At 49.1% G+C, this 18,488-nt stretch overlaps 1 protein-coding gene across 5 annotated transcripts in view; it reads right to left on the bottom strand.

Moving 5' to 3' along the window:
- frmpd4 (FERM and PDZ domain containing 4) overlaps nucleotides 1-18,488 on the bottom strand; it is a 924,678-nt gene that overhangs the window by 654,910 nt on the left and 251,280 nt on the right. Inside the window, exon 1 of one of the 5 annotated variants that reach the window (XM_072514084.1) lies at nucleotides 6,154-6,786. The exons of the other annotated variants lie outside the window; for them this stretch is intronic. The gene's annotated coding sequence lies outside the window, so the exon portion shown is untranslated. Of the gene's footprint in view, nucleotides 1-6,153; nucleotides 6,787-18,488 lie in introns of those variants that run through there. 5 annotated transcript variants of the gene reach the window in all.

Raw genomic sequence — 18,488 nt, 5'->3', positions numbered from 1 at the left:
CGGCCTGTAAGACCCACCCTGCAGGGGATCCTTGTCCCGCTTCAGGATCAAGGAGATCAGTGCCCGGGACATCGTCAGGGGCAAAGCCCCACCCTCCCTTGCCTCATTGAAGGTCCTAACTAGCAACGGGCCCAACAGGTCCACATATGTTTTGTAGAATTCGACCGGGAAACCGTCCAGCCCCGGTGCCTTCCCCGCCTGTATGCTCCCTATCCTCTTGGCCAGCTCCTCCAGCCCAATCAGGGCCCTTAATCCCGCCACCAGTCCCTCCTCCACCTTCGGGAACTTCAATTGGTACAGAAAGCGGCCCATCCCTCCCTCATCCAGTGGGGGCTCGGACCGATACAGTCCCTCATAAAAGTCCCTGAAGACCCCATTGATGCCAACCCCACTCCGCACCACACTCCCTCCCCTATCCTTAACTCCCCCGATCTCCATAGCTGCGTCCCACTTCCGAAGCTGATGCGCCAGCATCCGACTTGCCTTTTCCCCATATTCATAAATCACCCCCTGGGCTTTCCTCCACTGCGCCTCTGCCTTCCTGGTGGTCAACAGGTCGAATTCAGCCTGGAGGCTATGCCTCTCCCTCAACAGTCCCTCCTCAGGCACCACCTCATACCTCCTGTCTACCCTCACCATCTCCCCCACCAGCCTCTCCCTCTCCCTCTGCTCTCTCCTCTCCTTGTGGGCCCTAATGGAGATCAGCTATCCCCTAACCACCACCTTCAGCGCCTCCCAGACCATTCCCACTCGGACCTCCACGTTATCGTTGGCCTCCAGGTATCTCTCTGTGCTTCCTCGGACCCGCTCGCTCACCTCCTCGTCCGCCAACAGCCCCACCGCCAAGCGTCACAACGGGCGCTGGTCCCTCTCCTCCCCCAGCTCTAGGTCTACCCAATGCGGGCCGTGATCCGAAATGGCTGTCGTCGAATACTCGGTATCCTCTACTCTTGCTATCAGCACCCTGCTCATAATAAAAAAGTCGATCCGGGAATAGGCCTTATGAACGTGCGAGAAGAATGAAAATTCCCTAGCCCCCGGGCTTGCAAATTTCCAAGGGTCCACCCCTCCCATCTGGTCCATAAACCCCCTCAGCACATTAGCCGCTGCTGGCTTCCTACCTGTCCTAGACCTGGAGCGGTCCAGTGCCGGATCCAAAATCGTGTTAAAGTCCCCTCCCCCCCCCCCATTATCAGGCCCCCACTTCCAAGTCTGGGATCCGACCCAACATGCGCCGCATAAAACCCGCATCGTCCCAGTTCGGGGCGTACATGTTGACCAGCACCACCCTCTCCCCTTGCAGCTTACCACTTACCATTACGTACCTGCCGCCATTGTCTGTCACAATGCTCGACGCCGCGAACGACACCCTCTTTCCCACCAAGATCGCCACCCCCCGATTTTTGGCATCCAGCCCCGAATGAAACACCTGACCTACCCACCCCTTCCTCAAGCTTACCTGGTCTGCCACCTTCAGGTGTGTCTCCTGGAGCATGACCACATCTGCCTTCGGCCCCTTCAGTTGCGCGAACACCCGGGCCCGCTTGACTGGCCCATTCAGTCCCCTTACATTCCAGGTTATCAGCCGGATCAGGGGGCTACCCACCCCCCTCCCCGCCGACTAGCCATAACCCGTCCTCGGCCAGGCACCCGCCCGCACCCCACGCCCGGCCTGTTCCCCATGGCGGCAGACCCCTGTCCCAACCCCCTCTACTTGCTCCAGTTCCAAGGGGCTTGTTTAGCACAGGGCTAAATCGCTGGCTTTGAAAGCAGACCAAGGCAGGCCAGCAGCACGGTTCAATTCCCGTACCAGCCTCCCCAAACAAGCGCTGGAATGTGGCGACTAGGGGCTTTTCACAGTAACTTCATTTGAAGCCGACTCGTGACAATAAGCGATTTTCATTTTCATTTCAGTTCCCCGTTGACCATACCAGCAGCAACACCCCCCCCCCCCCCCACCAGCTAGGGCCCCTCCTAGCTGCTTTGCTCCCCCCCTTGCACTCCCGCAAGTCAGCTGACTCCTGCTATGGAGAGAGAGCGGGTAAATGGAGTTGAAATCAGCCATGATTGAATGGTGGAGTGGACACAATGGGCCGAATGGCCTTACTTCCACTCCTATGTCTTATGGTCTTATGCTGACCCCGGCCACTCCCACGTCTCCTCCCCATTGTGGGACATCCCCTCCTCCTCCATTACCCATCAGCAGGCTCTCCGCCTCCCTCTTCCATTCCAAGCGCAGGAAACAACCCTCTCTTCCCCGCCCCGGCCCCGCCCCCTCCAGCCTTCAGGGCGGGAAAAAGCCCACGCTTTCCACCTGCCCGGCCCGCCACCTCTGACGCAGCTCCTTTTACAGGCCCAGTCCCCTCACCCCCGACTCGGGCCTCACCCTCCCCTGCGGGGCCCCATCCCCCCTGCCGGCCATCCACCCCTACTCCATTTACTTGCCCCCCTCCAAGAGCCCACCCGACAGACCCAACCAAAAGTGCCCAACCCACCCTAACCACCCACACCGAATCAAAAGGAAACAAGAGCAAAGAACCCCCCCTCAAAATATAACACACCATCAGCAATCCCCGACCACCCAACCCGACCCTCAGTTTGTGTCCAGCTTCTCGGCCTGATCAAAGGCCCATGCCTCCTCCGGGACCTCAAAATAATCGTGCCGGTCCTTGTAGGTGACCCACAGACACGCCGGCTGCAGCATGCCAAACTTCACCCCCTTCCTGTGCAGCACCGCCTTCGCCCGGTTGTACCCGGCCCTCTTCTTCGCCACCTCCGCGCTCCAGTCCTGATATATTCGAACCTCAGCGTTCTCCCACCTGCTGCTCCTCTCTTTTTTTGCCTACCTGAGCACACTCCCGATCTGCGAACCGATGAAACCGCATCAGCACCGCCCGCGGCGGCTCGTTAGCCTTGGGCCTCCTCGCCAGCACTCTATGGGCCTCTTCCAGCTCCAGGGGCCCCTGGAAGGACCCCACTCCCATCAGCGAGTTTAACATGGTGACCACATAGGCCCACACGTCCGACTCCTCCAGCCCCTCTGGGAGGCCCAGGATCCGCAGATTCTTCCGCCTCGACCGATTCTCCATCTCCTTGAACCGTTCCTGCCATTTCTTGTGGAGCGCCTCATGCGCCTCCACCTTACCGTTATGCCCACGATCTCGTCCTCGTTATCGGAGATCTTTTGTGGATCGCCATTCCCTGGGCCGTCTGGGTCTCCAGCAGCTTATCGATGGAAGCCTTCATCGGCTCCAGCAGGTCCACTTTGAGCTCCCTGAAGCAGCGCTGGATAACCTCCTGCTGCTCCTGCGCCCACTGCATCCATGCTGCCTGGTCCCCGCCCGCCGCCACCTTGCTTCGCACTTTCTTTGGGTTCACCACCACTTTTTTAGTCGCCCTGCTCCTGGTCCAAGCCATACACTGTCGGGGGAATGTTACAGTCTTCTTCCCACGCCTGGAAATGTCAAAAAAGTGCCGCTGGGGGCCCTGAAAAGAGCCCAAATGTCCGTTCCATGCGGGAGCTGCCGAACGTGCGACTTAGCTCTGCATAGCCGCAACCGAAGTCACTCTCTCCCTCTCTCCCCGGGTCACACACTCTCCCCCTCTCTCCCCGGGTCATACACTCTCTCTCCCTCTCTCCCCGGGTTACACACTCTCTCTCTCCCCGGGTCACACACTCTCTCTCTCCCTGGGTTACAACTCTCTCTCCGAATCTCCCTGGTCACACACTCTCTCTCCCTGGGTTACACACTCTCTCTCCCCGGGTCACACACTCTCTCTCCATCTCTCCCCGGGTCACACACTCTCTCCCTCTCTCACCGGGTCATAACTCGCTCCCTCTCTCCCCGGGTCACACATTCTCTCTCCCTCTCTCCCCGGCTCACACACTCTTTATCCCCGGATCACACACTCTCTCTCTCCATCTCTCCCCAGGTCACACTCTCTCTCTCTCTCTCTCCCCGTGTCACAGACTCTCTCCCTCTCTCCCCGGGTCACACACTCTCCCCGGCTCTCACACTCTCTCTCCCTCTCTCCCCGGGTCTCACACTCTCTCTCTCCATCGCTCCCCAGGTCACACACGCTCTCTCCCTCTCTCTCCGGGTCATAACTCTCTCCCTCTCGTTCCTGGTCACACTCTCTCTCTCCCTGTATCACGGACTCTCTCCCCGGGTCACACACTCTCTCTCACCGGATCACACACTCTCCCTCTCTCCCCAGGTCACACTCTCTCCTTCTCCCCACCGGTCTCACACTCTTCCCCACTTTCTCCCGGGTTCACACACTTTCTCCTTCTCTCCTCAGGTCACACGTGATCTCCTCTCCCAGGTCACACACTATCTCTCTCCTTCTCTCCCCAGGTCACACACTCTCTCTCCTTCTCTCCCCGGGTCACACACAATCTCCTTCTCTCCCCAGGTCACACACTATCTCTCTCCTTCTCTCCCCGGGTCACACAGCCTCTCTCCTTCTCTCCCCAGGTCACACACGATCTCCTTCTCTCCGCAGGTCACACACTATCTCTCTCCTTCTCTCCCCAGGTCACACACTATCTCTCTCCTTCTTTCCCCGGGTCACACACCCTCTCTCCTATCCCCAGGTCACACACCCTCTCTCCTTCTCTCCCCAGGTCACACACTCTCTCTCCCTTTCTCCCCGGGTCATAACTCTCTCCCTCGGTCCCCGGGTTACACACTCTCTCTCCATCTCTCCCCGGGTCACACACTCTCTCCATCTCTCCCCAGGTCACACATTCTCTCTCTCTGTCCCTGGGTCACACACACTCTCTCTCCCTCTCTCCCCGTGTTACACGCTCTCTCTCCCATTGTTACACTCTCTCTCTCCATCTCTCCCTGGGTCACACACTCTCCCTCTCTCCACGGGTCACACACCCTCTCCCCCCGGGTCAGGATCACACTCTCTCCCTCTCTCCCAGGTCACTCTCTCTCTCTCTCTCTCCTTCTCTCCCCGGGTCACACCCTCTCCCCCTCTGTCCAAGGGGGGGGGGGGGGACACACACTCTCCCCCTCTCTCCACGGGTCACACACTCTCCCCCTCTCTCCCTCGGTCACACACACTCTCTCTCTCGCTCTCTCCCAGGGTCTCACACTCTCCCTCTCTCCCCGGGTCTCACACTCTCTTTCTCCCTCTCTCCCCGGGTCACCCACACTGTCTCTCCCTCTCTCCCCGGGTAGCACATTCTCCCCCTCTCTCCCCCGGTCACACACTCTCTCTCCCCGGATCACTTACACTCTCACTCTCTCTCTCTCCCCGGGTCACACACTCTCCCCCTCTCTCCCGGGTCACACACTCTCTTTGTGCCTCTCTGCCTGGGTCACACACTCTCTCCCTCTCTCCCCGGGTCACACATTCTCTCCCCGGGTCATACACTCATTATATCCGAGCACTATTTACAGTGATAGATCTCGGTTGTTTCAGCACTTGGTGACTGTGTTGAAGCGGTGCAGTCAGTAAACCGCCCTGAAGTCTGCAAACTTCCACAAATGTGGCTTTATCTCTTTGAGCGCATTAGGTTATTTTGCCTTTTAATTTAAAACAAAATGTTTAATGTTGCAGTTTTACTCTCTATTTCTCAGCAGAGCGGGGATGTGTTAAGTGCTTAATTAGGTCAGTCAGGCTTCTATGCGGAGCCTGAGCAATGCTGTTGCCCGATTAACTCTCCCAGTCGCTTCCAGTAAGTGGCAGAGATCGGAAGGAATTGTTTATGTTCAGATCATTAACAAATATGAGTAATGAAACAACTGGGAAAAATACAGGCAACAGCCCTCCTGCACAATCCACCCACTTTCCAATATTGGGGGAAGTGACCTTGTCCCATTCAAACCAGCCCCACACCTCCCGCAGACTAAAAGTCCGCAAATCCTCCACCGACACAGATTCTAAAACACACACATCAGGAATCACTTCAACTTCAGCAGCAATTAAGATCCGTCATGAATCCATGTTTCGAAATTGTAAATTTGGGTATTTGAGTACATCAAGAACAGTAAAATAAAACTGGTTACACTTTCAGGAAGTGTGGTGACCGCTTTGCAAATAAACCCCAGAGAATACTTCACAATTCATTCCATTTTTACATTGTGTGGAAAGGTGTTGTCCACTCTCCACCCAATGGGATGGAGTAAACTATCTTACCTTGGCGCGTCGTAGCCTGCTTTTCTTTCTCAAAATAATTGGAATGTCAGTTAGTTCCTTGGCATTTGCAGCGCCAGTGGTGGGTTTTTGTTTTTTTGTGAGGACCGCGCTGATGCAGTGCTCAGACAAGTTGGGTGTCAGTTCTGAAAGTGATCCCGCCTTTTCTCCACACGGGCCTCAGGGTTGCTTGACAGCACTTTTCTCCCTTGGGTCCACAAACCAGCACAGGAGGCGAGTCTGGGTGGAGACGGGAGTACACAGCCACCGGCTTGTCATCCAGCGGCGATTCTGTCAAGTCGCCGTCACAAAAATGCCGGGGGATTGCCCACCCCGCTCACTCCATTGTATCTCCACCGTGTGTCCGCTCATCCTCAGCGTGAACCAGGAGCTGCCCCCATTCCTGCACTCGAGGTGCTGCTGCACAGCTCAGTGGATCAAGAGCAGCCTGGGGGGACCAACCCTCCGAAGACGAAGACTTCTTTTGCTGATCGTGATGGCTGATCAGTCATTCCGCCCGTAAGCAATTCATACCTGAAAGTTCAGGGGGGGGGTGGGGGCGGGGGGGTTAAAAATCCCCGAACCCGCTTCCCCTCCTGGTGAACAAAAACAAACGCCACTCACTTTCCCGCTCCCTTCAACACCTCCTTTCGCGGTGGACTGAATGAGATCGGCTTTTAAAAAGAACCAGAGCAAATTTGCTGCCCAACCTCTCTCGAGGATAGGATGCATTAATCTGAAACATGAGGAGAATTGCTAACAAGAAAACCTAACCCAAATCCTCACTGAGCTGTAATTCAAATCCTCAGGGTTGTTTTCTCTAAACTCGCGGAAATTGAATTGCATTGATTTCTTCAATTTATAAAACTTATTTTAGCCCATTAATCTTTTGCTTATTGCAAAACAAAAATATCTTACTTTGAATGCTGTGTAAAGTCAAACATCTAAATAACATTTTATATCCATTCTCCAGCACTGTATTTTTTTTTCAAAATATGCTCAAAATATTTTGTATTGATTAATTATTTTCTGCCCCAAGCCCGTTATTATACTAATTCTATAACTGAATATCCCAATTGAAATGGTCCTATAAAGAGGAAAATGTCTATTTGCTCATTCATTGATCTCTTTCAGCAGCCAAATGGATAATATGAGATGATTAGTTACCCTCAAAGTACATTTATTATTTAGGAGAGTAAATGTATCATCAACTCCAGCAGCTTTAAAAATGAATCTATCTATCTTATTGGTTAGGCGACTTCAATTAAGTGCGTACACTTATTGTGGATAATCTCTGTGAGTGGATTGTATTTGAAGGGTGCATTTTGTCCCTATCCATAAATTTCATTGCTATATCTTGATAAACCATGCCACCTTCATTTTTTACTTTGCAGTTTTTAGCCAGAACGTCCAAGACTTTATTCTCAGCTTTGCGGATGGCTGTTAAAAATTGTTTACTCAAAGTTGCATCTATATCATTGCTTTATATGGACAGGACAGTGTAATGCTTCATTACTCACTAACTACTGGAGTCAAATTAGTGCTACATTTAAATTAGTCCTCCCTCCGTTAGTGTAAAGCAGCATTTTTGTTCGAAATGAAACATGAATGACGACATGTTTTCTATGTACTTCCGTTAAAAGTGCAACCCAGAGCATTGTGTAAATATTGCGAAGAATCAGTTACAAAATTTGGTACACTGAATAAAGGTACGGTAAAGACACCATAGTCTCAGGTGACCATAGGCTGCTTTCTTGTTTTGAGGGGAGAGAGTTGACTGGTGGTGATTTAACCTGAGGATTGCCACACCTCAGGCGAGGGGCAGGATCATGAATAACCCGTTGACTGAATGCACTATTAGAGAGCAGATAAAAGGCTTTGGCACCTCACTGGGCAGTAAAAGTACAATGGTGTGTCAATAATACTAAACAATTTTCAAAAACGACATAATAAAAGCATGCCAAAATAGCTGTTATCTTTTTCGATGTTTATTGCTGTGATCTATGCCAATATAATCATAGAATTTACAGTGCAGGAGGAGGCCATTCGGCCCATCGAGTCTGCACCAGCTCTTGGAAAGAGCACCCTACCCAAGGTCAACACCTCCACCCTATCCCCATAACCCTGTAACCCCACCCAACACTAAGGGCAATTTTGGACACTAAGGGCAATTTATCACGGCCAATCTACCTAACCTGCACATCTTTGGACTGTGGGAAGAAACCGGAGCACCCGGAGGAAACCCACGCATACACGGGGAGAACATGCAGACTCCGCACAGACAGCGACCCAAGCCGGAATCGAGCCTAGGACCCTGGAGCTGTGAAGCAATTGTGCTATCCACAATGCTACCTTGCTGCAATATAAATATTGATGTGCTGGTAGACTTTCTAGCACAATAAATAATCCATGGTTTTGCCTGAAACTGGCTACAAAGTTTTGTCCTCTTTTTTGGTCTCCGTCGAGATTTAGAACATAAGAACATAAGAACTAGGAGCAGGAATAGGCCATTTGGCCCTTCTAGCCTGCTCTGCCATTCAATGAGATCATGGCTGATCTTTTGTGGACTCAGCTCCACTTTCCCGCCTGAACACCATAGCCCTTTATTCCTTTATTCTTCAAAAAAAACTATCTTTATCTTGAAAACATTTAATGAAGGAGCCTCAACTGCTCCACTGGGCAGGGAATTCCATAGATTCACAAGCCTTTGGGTGAAGAAGTTCCTCCTAAACTCAGTCCTAAATCTACTTCCCCTTATTTTGCGGCTATGCCCCCTAGTTCTGCTTTCACCTGCCAGTGGAGACAACCTGCCCGCATCTATCCTAGCTATTCCCATCATAATTTTATATGTTTCTCTAAGATTCCCCCCCCCCGCATCCTTCCAAATTCCAATGAGTACAGTCCCAGTCTACTCAACCTCTCCTCGTAATCCAACCCCCTCAACTCTGGGGTTAGAAGTAACAACACTTGGGGGACTGGTGGACAGGATTGCAAAGTGGTCAGGATAAACGCTGACAGGCTTGATAGCCTTTTCTCAACTTTTGTTTCATTTATATTCATATAATTTAAATCATATTTTTCTGATCCATTTTGCATTATAAAATAATTTAATTGAGCAAATCACGGCAATTGCATTGCCCAGTATCCAGAAAATTCACATTGCGTTAGATATGCTTGAATTCTGAAATGGGTCAATGGTGGCCTGGGAAAGCATCGACTGCACCGATTATTTGTATGGGTTGAACGAGCCATGTAAAATGCAGAAGACAGAGTACCTATGGAATAATGAGTGCTCAACGTATGGTGTCCATCTCAGCATGGGGAAATATCAAATAGTTTGGAAGCTTTTCCTGGAAATCTATGGACACTCAAACGTCGTAACACAGGAGAGTAGATAATCGATACAACTCAGAACACACATCACAACTGGTCCCCAAACATGGAGAAAAAAACCTATCCATTCTGAAGATATCTCCGAGATGGAGTGGGAAAGTCGCGGGAGATCTCTTTCACACTCACTGCAATTGCCCATCCCAAGTATGCAATGCATCTGAAATTACACACATTATACACAGGCTGTCACTTGTAATCCTTCTGGAGATGCCATGTTGAGGACTCACACCATCAAACTACCAGTGATTCAATTTTTTTCTTTTTGCAAATAACATACCTCAGAAAATCGTCAATAAAAATGTTTGGAGCTGTACATTTAGTTGTCTTGATATTTGCCAGTTTTTCTATTTCAACTTTTAATTACTTTGTAACGTTTGTTTTCTTTGTGAAAATGCACCTTAGCACTGTGTGGCGCAACCAATTACTCACGAGTCGAGAAGTGATGAAGTCAATTGAGGCTTTATTAAGCAAGACTTGTTCCCCAGCAGCTCAGTTACAGAATGCGGCTGCTGGGAGAACCCGGGCTCTTATACTCCGCCTTACTGGGTGGAGCCAGCAGGCGACAGATCCAATCAGGACCCAGAGTCTATCTACCAATAGCCTCTCGGCATCACAGGTACCGTACTACCCCTAATACATACCACCACACACTGTTCGGTATTTCAATCAAGCTACAAGTAAATTATATTTAAAAATGTACAAAACATGGCTTTGACATGCGCAGATGGTGGGGGAAACTCTTAAGATCATATTAAAAAAAAGCCGCCCAAAATCTGAAAAAAATGGTTCTTCAAGTAAACTACAAAAAAGTGCTCATTCATCAGTAGGTTGAATGGTTGCATAATTACTTTATTAAACATCTTACTGTAACATATTGCAGGAGTGGAGGAATAAAGTTGCAATCTAAGATATTCTAAGGTAGAAGAAATGATCTGGAGGGAAATGTAAATGAGAACGAGATAATCGTTTAGCGTTATGAATATAAACACGATTGATACATAAAACGCTCCCTGGGATATTGAGCACTGAGCTCATGCAGTGTATGAATATAGGCAAAATCATCCTTTTAAGTTTTATTCTGAAGTATTTTTTTCCTTTCAACACTTGGGAAAAGGCACCATGATTATCTTGTTGGTGGTCTTGTCTTCAGCATTTACTACATGTCAGCTCGCAGTAACCTTTGCCCTCAAATGTTCTCCAGCTGGGGCAGCAGCTTTGCTGATTAATTGTCCTGCAAATTGGTTGACTGGAGATGCGTGTTTTGGCAGGTAGGGATGTTCATGAGTGAGTGAGAGTCCATGGTGTCTGATGCCTGCACCCGAGTGAACAGACGTCTTTGGTGGTAGCCCGGCTGAAGAATACCAATAATTCTGCTTTATTCAGATGTCTTAGCAGAAATTAGTGTGTACTTGGAAATGACAGGCCGTGCAGCTCGAACCAAGTGATTGCAAAGTACTTTTGGCAAACAAACCAAGGAAACGACCGGCAATTCGAACCAACCAGGGTAATGTATAAAATAAAAGATTTTGGCCTTCTGCATGTTAGCGCTTTAACCCCTCCCCCCCGCCCCTAGAATTAGAAAACATTGTCAAAGGCAAATTTAACAGAATAGAAAAATGTTTTCAATAATAGGGAATCTCCCACATGAGATTGATTATTGCTTGAAGCTTACCCACACCAACTCTCTTATAACCTTAATGTATAGATTTCCTGCAGGGCACTGATTCAGAATATATTATGCATTTTTAAAATTCTTTAATGGATGTGGGAGTCACTGACAAGGCCAACATTTATTGTCCATCCCTAATTGTCATTGAAGGGCTAATTCAGAGGGCAATTGTCCATCTAAAGTCACATATAGGACAGACTGGGTAAAGACAGCGAAATTCCTTCCCCTAAACAACATTAGTGATACAGATAGGTTTTCCTAACATTGATGGAAGTTTCACATCCACCTTTACTGAGATTAAGTTTTGAATTTCAGAATTATTATTTTTAAAATGTTTTTATTAATGTTTTCATATTTATACAGAGCAAAGATGAGCATGAACATACACAGAAAAATATATACATCGATTCTATTCTCTTTAATTATATACATCGGTTGTGTTTTGTTATTTACATCAGTTACAATTTCTTGTTTTTCAGTAGGCGCAAAGTTCTGGTTGGATCCCCTGCTTCTCCTTCCCCTTCTAGTTGTCTGGTATGCCCTCTCCCCTCGCCGAGTCTTTTAACCTGTTCCTGTTGGAGTGGCGTGATGCCGTGTATCTTGTTATGTGTTGGGCATGGTTGGGCGCCATGCCTATTTATCCCCCTCTCCCCTTCCCCCCTCTATTTTTGTTTGTGTTTGTTGTTGTTGCATGGCTTCCTTCTCCCTTCCTCTGATTTATTGACTATTAGATACAAATATGTCTTGGAATAACTGGGTCAATGACTCCCACGTTTTGTGGAAGCCCTCTTCTGACCCCCGGATGGCGAATTTAATTTTCTCCATCTGGAGGAATTCCGACAGGTCCCACAGCCAATATGCAGCTTTCGGTGGTGCTGCTGGTTGTCAGCCGAGCAGGATTCTCCGGTGGGCGATTAGGGAGGCAAAGCTATGTCGTCGGCCCTCTCCCTGTAAAGAGATCTGGCTGCTCTGATACCCGAACACCGCCACTCTCGGACATTGCTCCACCCTCATTCCCACCACCTTAGACATTGCCTCGAAGAAAGCTGTCCACAACCGACTAGTTTGGGGAAAGACCACAACATGTGGGCGTGGTTTGTCGGGCCTCATGGCAGCATTCACATCTATCCTCCACCTCCGGGAAGAAACTGCTTGTTTGAACATAGACCATAACAGCGCAGTACAGGCCCTTCGGCCCTCGATGTTGCTCCGATCAGTGAAACCAATCTAAAGCCCATCTACACTATTCCCTTATCATCCATATGTTTATCCAATGACCATTTAAATGCCCTTAATGTTGGCTCGGCCTATAGGAGCCACATAGCTCCGGGTTCTTGTCCCTCTTCAGGATCAATGAGATCGTGGCCTATGACATCGTCGGGGGAAGCACCCCACGCTCCCTTGCCTCATTGAATGTCCTCATCAACAGCAGCCCCAATATCCCAGAGAACGCTTTATAGAACTCCACTGAGTACCCGTCCGGCCCCGGGGCTTTACCCGACTGCATGGCTTTCAGACCCTCCGCTATCTCTTCCAATCCGATCAGGGTCCACCTTCGGGAAATTCAGCCCCCCCTAAGAAGTGCCTCATCTCCTCCGGCCCTGCTGGGGGTTTTGACCCATACAGCCTACTGTAAAACGCCTTGAACGCCTTATTCACCCCTGCTGAGTCTCCAACCAGGCTCCCGTCCCCATCCTTTACTTTCCCTATCTCCCTGGCTGCCTCCCTCTTTCTAAGCTGCTGTGCAAGCATTCTGCTGGCCTTCTCCCTATGCTCATAGATCGCCCCCCCTCACCTTCCTCAGCTGCTCTACCACCCTCCCTGTAGTTAACAAGCCAAAGTCCGCCTGTAGCCTCCGTCGTTCCCTTAAAAGCCATGCCTCTGGGGTCTCCACATACCTCCTGTCGACCTGCAATATCTCCTTTATCAATCGGTCCGTCTCTGCTCTGTCTACCTTCTCCCTGTGGGCCCATATCGAGATCATGTCCCCTTGAACCACCGCCTTCAATGCCTCCCAGACCACTGCTGCCAAAACTTCACTCATGTCGTTGACTTCCAGGTAGTTCTGAATACATTTCCTCAGACGCCCGCACACCTAGAGGAGCGCAGCGCATCAGTGGGAAGAATAAGACTGAAGCATTCACAACAATCTTCAGCCCGAAGTACCCAGTGGATGATACATCTTGGCCTCCTCTGGAGGTTGCCAGCTTCACCCAATACACTCCATGTGATATCAAGATATGGCTGAAGGTACTGGTCAACTGACAGTACTCCAGCAATAGTGCTGAATAGTGCTCCAGAATGCACTGCTCCCTAGCCAAGCTGTTCCAGTACAGCTTTAACAATGTGGAAAACTGGCCAGGTATATTCTGTACACAAAAGGCAGGAGAAATCCAGCCCATCAGTCTACTCTTGATCAACAGTAAATTAATGGAAGGGGAAATCAACAGTGTAATCAAATGGCACTTTCTTAGTAATAACTTGCTCACTGACACTCAGGGTCGTTCAGCTCCTGACCTCATTACAGCTTTGCATCAAACATGGACAAAAGAGCTGAACTCCATAGATGAGGTGAGAGTGACTGCCCTTGACATCAAGGCAGCATTTGACTGAGTATGGTATCAAGGAGCCCTCGCAAAACTGGAATCGATGGGAATCGGGGGAAAACCCTCCGCTGGTTGGAGTCATACTTGGCACAAAGGAAGATGGTTGTGGTAGTCGGATGTCAATCATCTTAGATCTGGGACATCGCAGCAGGAGTTCCTTAGATTAGTATCCTAGGCCCAACCATCTTCAGATGCTTCATCAGTTACCTTCCATCCATCATAAGGTCAGGGGCGTCATTCTCCGCCGGCGGGAGTCTCCGTTTTGCCGGCGCCCGGGGGTTTCCCGACGGCGTGGGGCTGCCCCACAATGGGAAACCCCATTGACCGGCCGGTGTTACGGAGACTCCCGCCGGCCGGTCGGGGCAGAAATGTGGCGGGGTGGGTAGGAGAATTTCGCCCCAGAAGTGTGATGTTCGCCTGATGACTGCACAATGGTCAGCACCATTCGCGACTCCTCAGATACTGAAGCAATTCATGTCCAAATGCAACAAGACCAGGACAACATCCAGGCTTGGATTGACAAGGGGCAAGTAACATTCACGCCACACAAGTGCCAGGCAATGACCATCTCCAACAAGAGAGGATCTAATCATCATCCCTTGACATTCAATGGCATTACCATCGCTGATTCCCCCACTATCAATATCCAGGGAGTTACTATTGACCAAAACTGAATTGGACTAGCCATATAATACTGTGGATACCCGTGCAGGTCAAAGGCTAGGAATCCTAGAACTCCACCTCATCTATGGAGTGGCAACTAACTCACCTGCTGATTCTCCAAAGCCTGTCCACCATCTACAAGGCACAAGCCAAGAATATAATGGAATACTCTCCACTTTGTTGGATGATTGCAGCATTCAATAAGCCTGATACTATCCAGGAAAAAGCAACGCACTTGATGAAACCCGTTCCACAAACATTCACTCCCTTAATGACTGACGAACAGTAGCAACTGTGTCTACCATCTACAAGATACATTGCAGGAACTAAGCAAGTCTCCTAATGTAGCACCATCCAAACCCACAACTGCTACCATCTAGAAGAACAAGAGCAGCAGCTACCTGAGAAAACCACCACCTGGAGGTTCCCCTCCAAGTCACTCACCATCCTCGAAATATATCACCATTCCTTCACTCCCGCTGGGGAAAAATCCTGGAATTCCCTTCCTAATAGCACAGTGGGTGTACCTACACCACAAGGACCGCAGCAGTTCAAGAAGGCAGCCCACCACCACTTTCTAAGGGCCACCAGGGTTGATCAATAAATGCTGTCGAGGAAGCAACAACTCATGAATTAATTTTTTAAAAGAGTTCAGTGTGGAACCAGGTCACCCAGAACCAAAACACTTTTCATAGGAACTGCTAGTACAGGCAGGACAATAAAGTAAGAAGCAGAAATCAAAGAACAGCCAGAAACCAGGGAATGAGAAGTGAAGTCTCAGGAAATTTGAAGTGTAAAGAACCGTAATCTGAACAAGGTACTGCTCACTGATGTTAAAGGAACAGAGAGGGGGCCCCAGTTAGAGAAAGAGCTGCAAGGTGTAGACCTGGAAAGGTCAGTTAGCGAGAAGCCAGACATCTCAAGTAACCCTAAGGTTAGTGACCTTAATTCAGCCTGTGAAGCAGTAGTGAACTGTTGACATGGCTGGTCATAGAAACATAGAAAATAGAAACCTGGGGGTGGCCATTCGGCCCTTCGAGCCTGCTCCGCCATTCATTATAATCATGGCTGATCATCACGTTCAATTTGCTAATCCTACCGCCCCCCCCCCCCCCCCCCCCATATCCTTTGATCCCTTGAGCCCAAGAGCTATACCAAATTTTCTTTTTAGGTTTTTGAAACTTTTAGTACACTTGGGATATTTTAGGAGTATTTCCTTCTTACCACTCAATTAAAAAGGAAACGAGCAGCAAAAATCAAATCTGAAAATTTGAAGGAACATTATCAAAAAACTATCTATCTTTATAAATGTTTTTAAGATAAAGGTAGATAGTTTTTTGAAGAATAAAGGGATTAAGGGTTATGGTGTTCGGGCTGGAAAGTGGAGCTGAGTCCACAAAAGATCAGCCATGATCTCATTGAATGGTGGAGCAGGCTCGAGGGGCCAGATGGCCTACTCCTGCTCCTAGTTCTTATGTTCTTATGACCATTTTAAAACTATAGTATCCAGATCCTGTTATAGAAACAGAGGAATATTATTGACTCAGAACTGTTAGTCCTGCAGACGTGAAAAAAAAGTCTAGAAGTAGCCAGTGTCATCATGAGGAAGTGCACAATTACTGGTACATCCGCCAGGCTCCGCTCTAACCCATGCCCCAATTCCTCCCAGGATACGCCCCATTCCCATTGTTGCTAACTTTCCGTTGGTGCAATTGCTCTTGTTTTATTACCTTTACTCTCGAGTCGCCAGGTATCTTTATGATACCGCCATGAGGTTCAAGTCCGAGTAATGATCAATAACCCAATACACCGATTAGTAAGATTCAAATCAAAGCACATCTATTATACACAGTAATCGCTACTCATGCACAGATTCTATGTCTAAGCTACTTCTACAACTAACAGGCCTATTCTTAACTTCGAACAGGCCCACCAGGTATGGGGAACAAATGGCCTTTCGTTCGGGTTCTGAGTCTGCAGGATTCGAAGTTGGTACGGATTGGTAGCTAGGAGCGCCTATCTCGTAGCGAGCATTGAATTAAGACTTACTTTGTTCGGTGGTCACTGCACCGGTCACAGTCAATGTTGGTTCGTGTTGCTGGGTGACCCGGGCAGGACGAAGAGGTGAAGAGAGCGAGTTGAACTTGGGGCTTAACTCTTATAGTCCCCAGGAGCTTCCCACCTTTCGGGGCGGACCCTGTACCTGGTCCTAAGTGATTGGACTTTGTCCCAATCGCTTGGTTCAATTTCTCCAATACTGGAGCGGTTCTCTGATCGATGGGCGGTCTTGAGGTGTTCGTTCACCTCCTTTGTGTTGGATCCTGCTGGCGCCGGGGAGTCTGGCTTTGCTTTGTGTGTCCCAAATGTTACTTATTGTTCCCGGAGATTGCTCATCAGTATGTAGATGGCTGCTACATTGTTATGCTGATGGTCGCTGGTATCGATGTTGTCTGGCCTTTTGCAGAGTTAAATACACGGCAAACCTGCGCCTGCTGGTTTCTGTCTATGTTGGCTGACTTTCCCATCAGCCTTTGCCGTTCGCCATTTTAAATCGGGAGTTGGCAAATTTAGGTGGCTACACACCCTCCTTGTGATCCTAACGCAAAGCGTGAAGGATCACATAACTACGTTGCTTTCCTTTCCTGACCCGGTGAGCACGTCTTTCATGGCCTCAACACTGACCATAACTATGCAAAAAATTTTAACTGACAATTCTAAGGGGCGCTATGTCAAACAGGGAAGTGCATTACAAAACAAGAAAATGGGAACCTCTAACTATCCCTAATACACTACACTCACTTAAACATTTCATCATTCTAACTTCCTCAACCATACAAATAAAATCATAGCAGTTTATACACATTTCTCCTGGCTTTGCAGTCAAGCTCAGGATCGTACAATTGCTCATGAGCATTTCTTTATTTACAACAAAAACGCAAACAAATGCTCTTTATTATAGATCGCGAGGGTCGGGGATCTGGTCGTATCCGAAAATAGGGTATCTGATCCTATATACCGGGGTGCGAGCGCGGTAGGCTCTCCTTCTCCATTTTCTCAGACGCATAGTCTGCACGATGCAGCAGAGTATCGCCAATACCAATAAGGATTCTATCACGTAGGACAGGGAATACCAGGTTATAAACCTGTCCCACCAAGATGGTGTGGTGTCGCTTGTGACTGGGCTCTCAGTACTGTGGGGAAGTGAATCATTAACGGCGGGGGGGCTTGAGGTCACGGGGTTCGCGTTCACGTGCAACCAAATGTCCATTATCATGCTGCACAATCTGGAGGATGTCCTCATGGTTCTTCTTCTTTCACTTCTCTTCTCTTCTCTTCTCCGGTCCTGGAGCTTCTGGAGTTCTGTGGAATCAAGCATAGTGTCTGTAACTATCTTGGTTTAACATCTCGTACGATAGTCTGTCCTTTAGTGCCAATTACTTCCTTTATAATTGGTCACTATGTGTGACTCCCTCATTTTGTTTTCAAAAACCGAATTTTAGGACAAGACACACGTACAAATAATGAACCAGTGCGAGCCGTCTCGCAGACTGTGTGGTTTACCATCCAATACTGTGGAAGATCCATCCACGTATATCCTTATGGGCTCACACGTGTCTGTGTGCTGGGGGCTCTGGGTTGAACTACCTATCTTTCTGGGGGGTGTTTTAGCAATAAAGGGGCCTGTGTTGTAGTGTGGAGAGATAATTTCACATTCATGGGGGGTTCCGGGGTACAGTAGGTTGTCGGCTAAAAAAGTGTGGGTCTTTGTCCGTTTAACAGGGATGTCCCATCCCTGCAAAAGAAGGGTCCACCTGGCTGCTCTGATTTGACTGACTGTACCGTCCTTGAGTCGTCCGTCCAGTAAAGGTTGGGTGGGGGTGTGTTCTGTGAGGATTGTGATGGGGTTCTGTCCGGTAATGTACGAAAAATACTGAACTGCCCAAAATACTGCGAGCAGGTGCCTCTCACAGGCTGAAAATCCCTGCTCCACAGCATCTAAAATTCTG

The sequence above is a fragment of the Scyliorhinus torazame genome, chromosome 8 (genome assembly GCF_047496885.1).
Source record: "Scyliorhinus torazame isolate Kashiwa2021f chromosome 8, sScyTor2.1, whole genome shotgun sequence".
NCBI classification, from domain to species: domain Eukaryota; kingdom Metazoa; phylum Chordata; class Chondrichthyes; order Carcharhiniformes; family Scyliorhinidae; genus Scyliorhinus; species Scyliorhinus torazame.
This window is presented reverse-complemented; position numbering and strand designations above follow the sequence as displayed.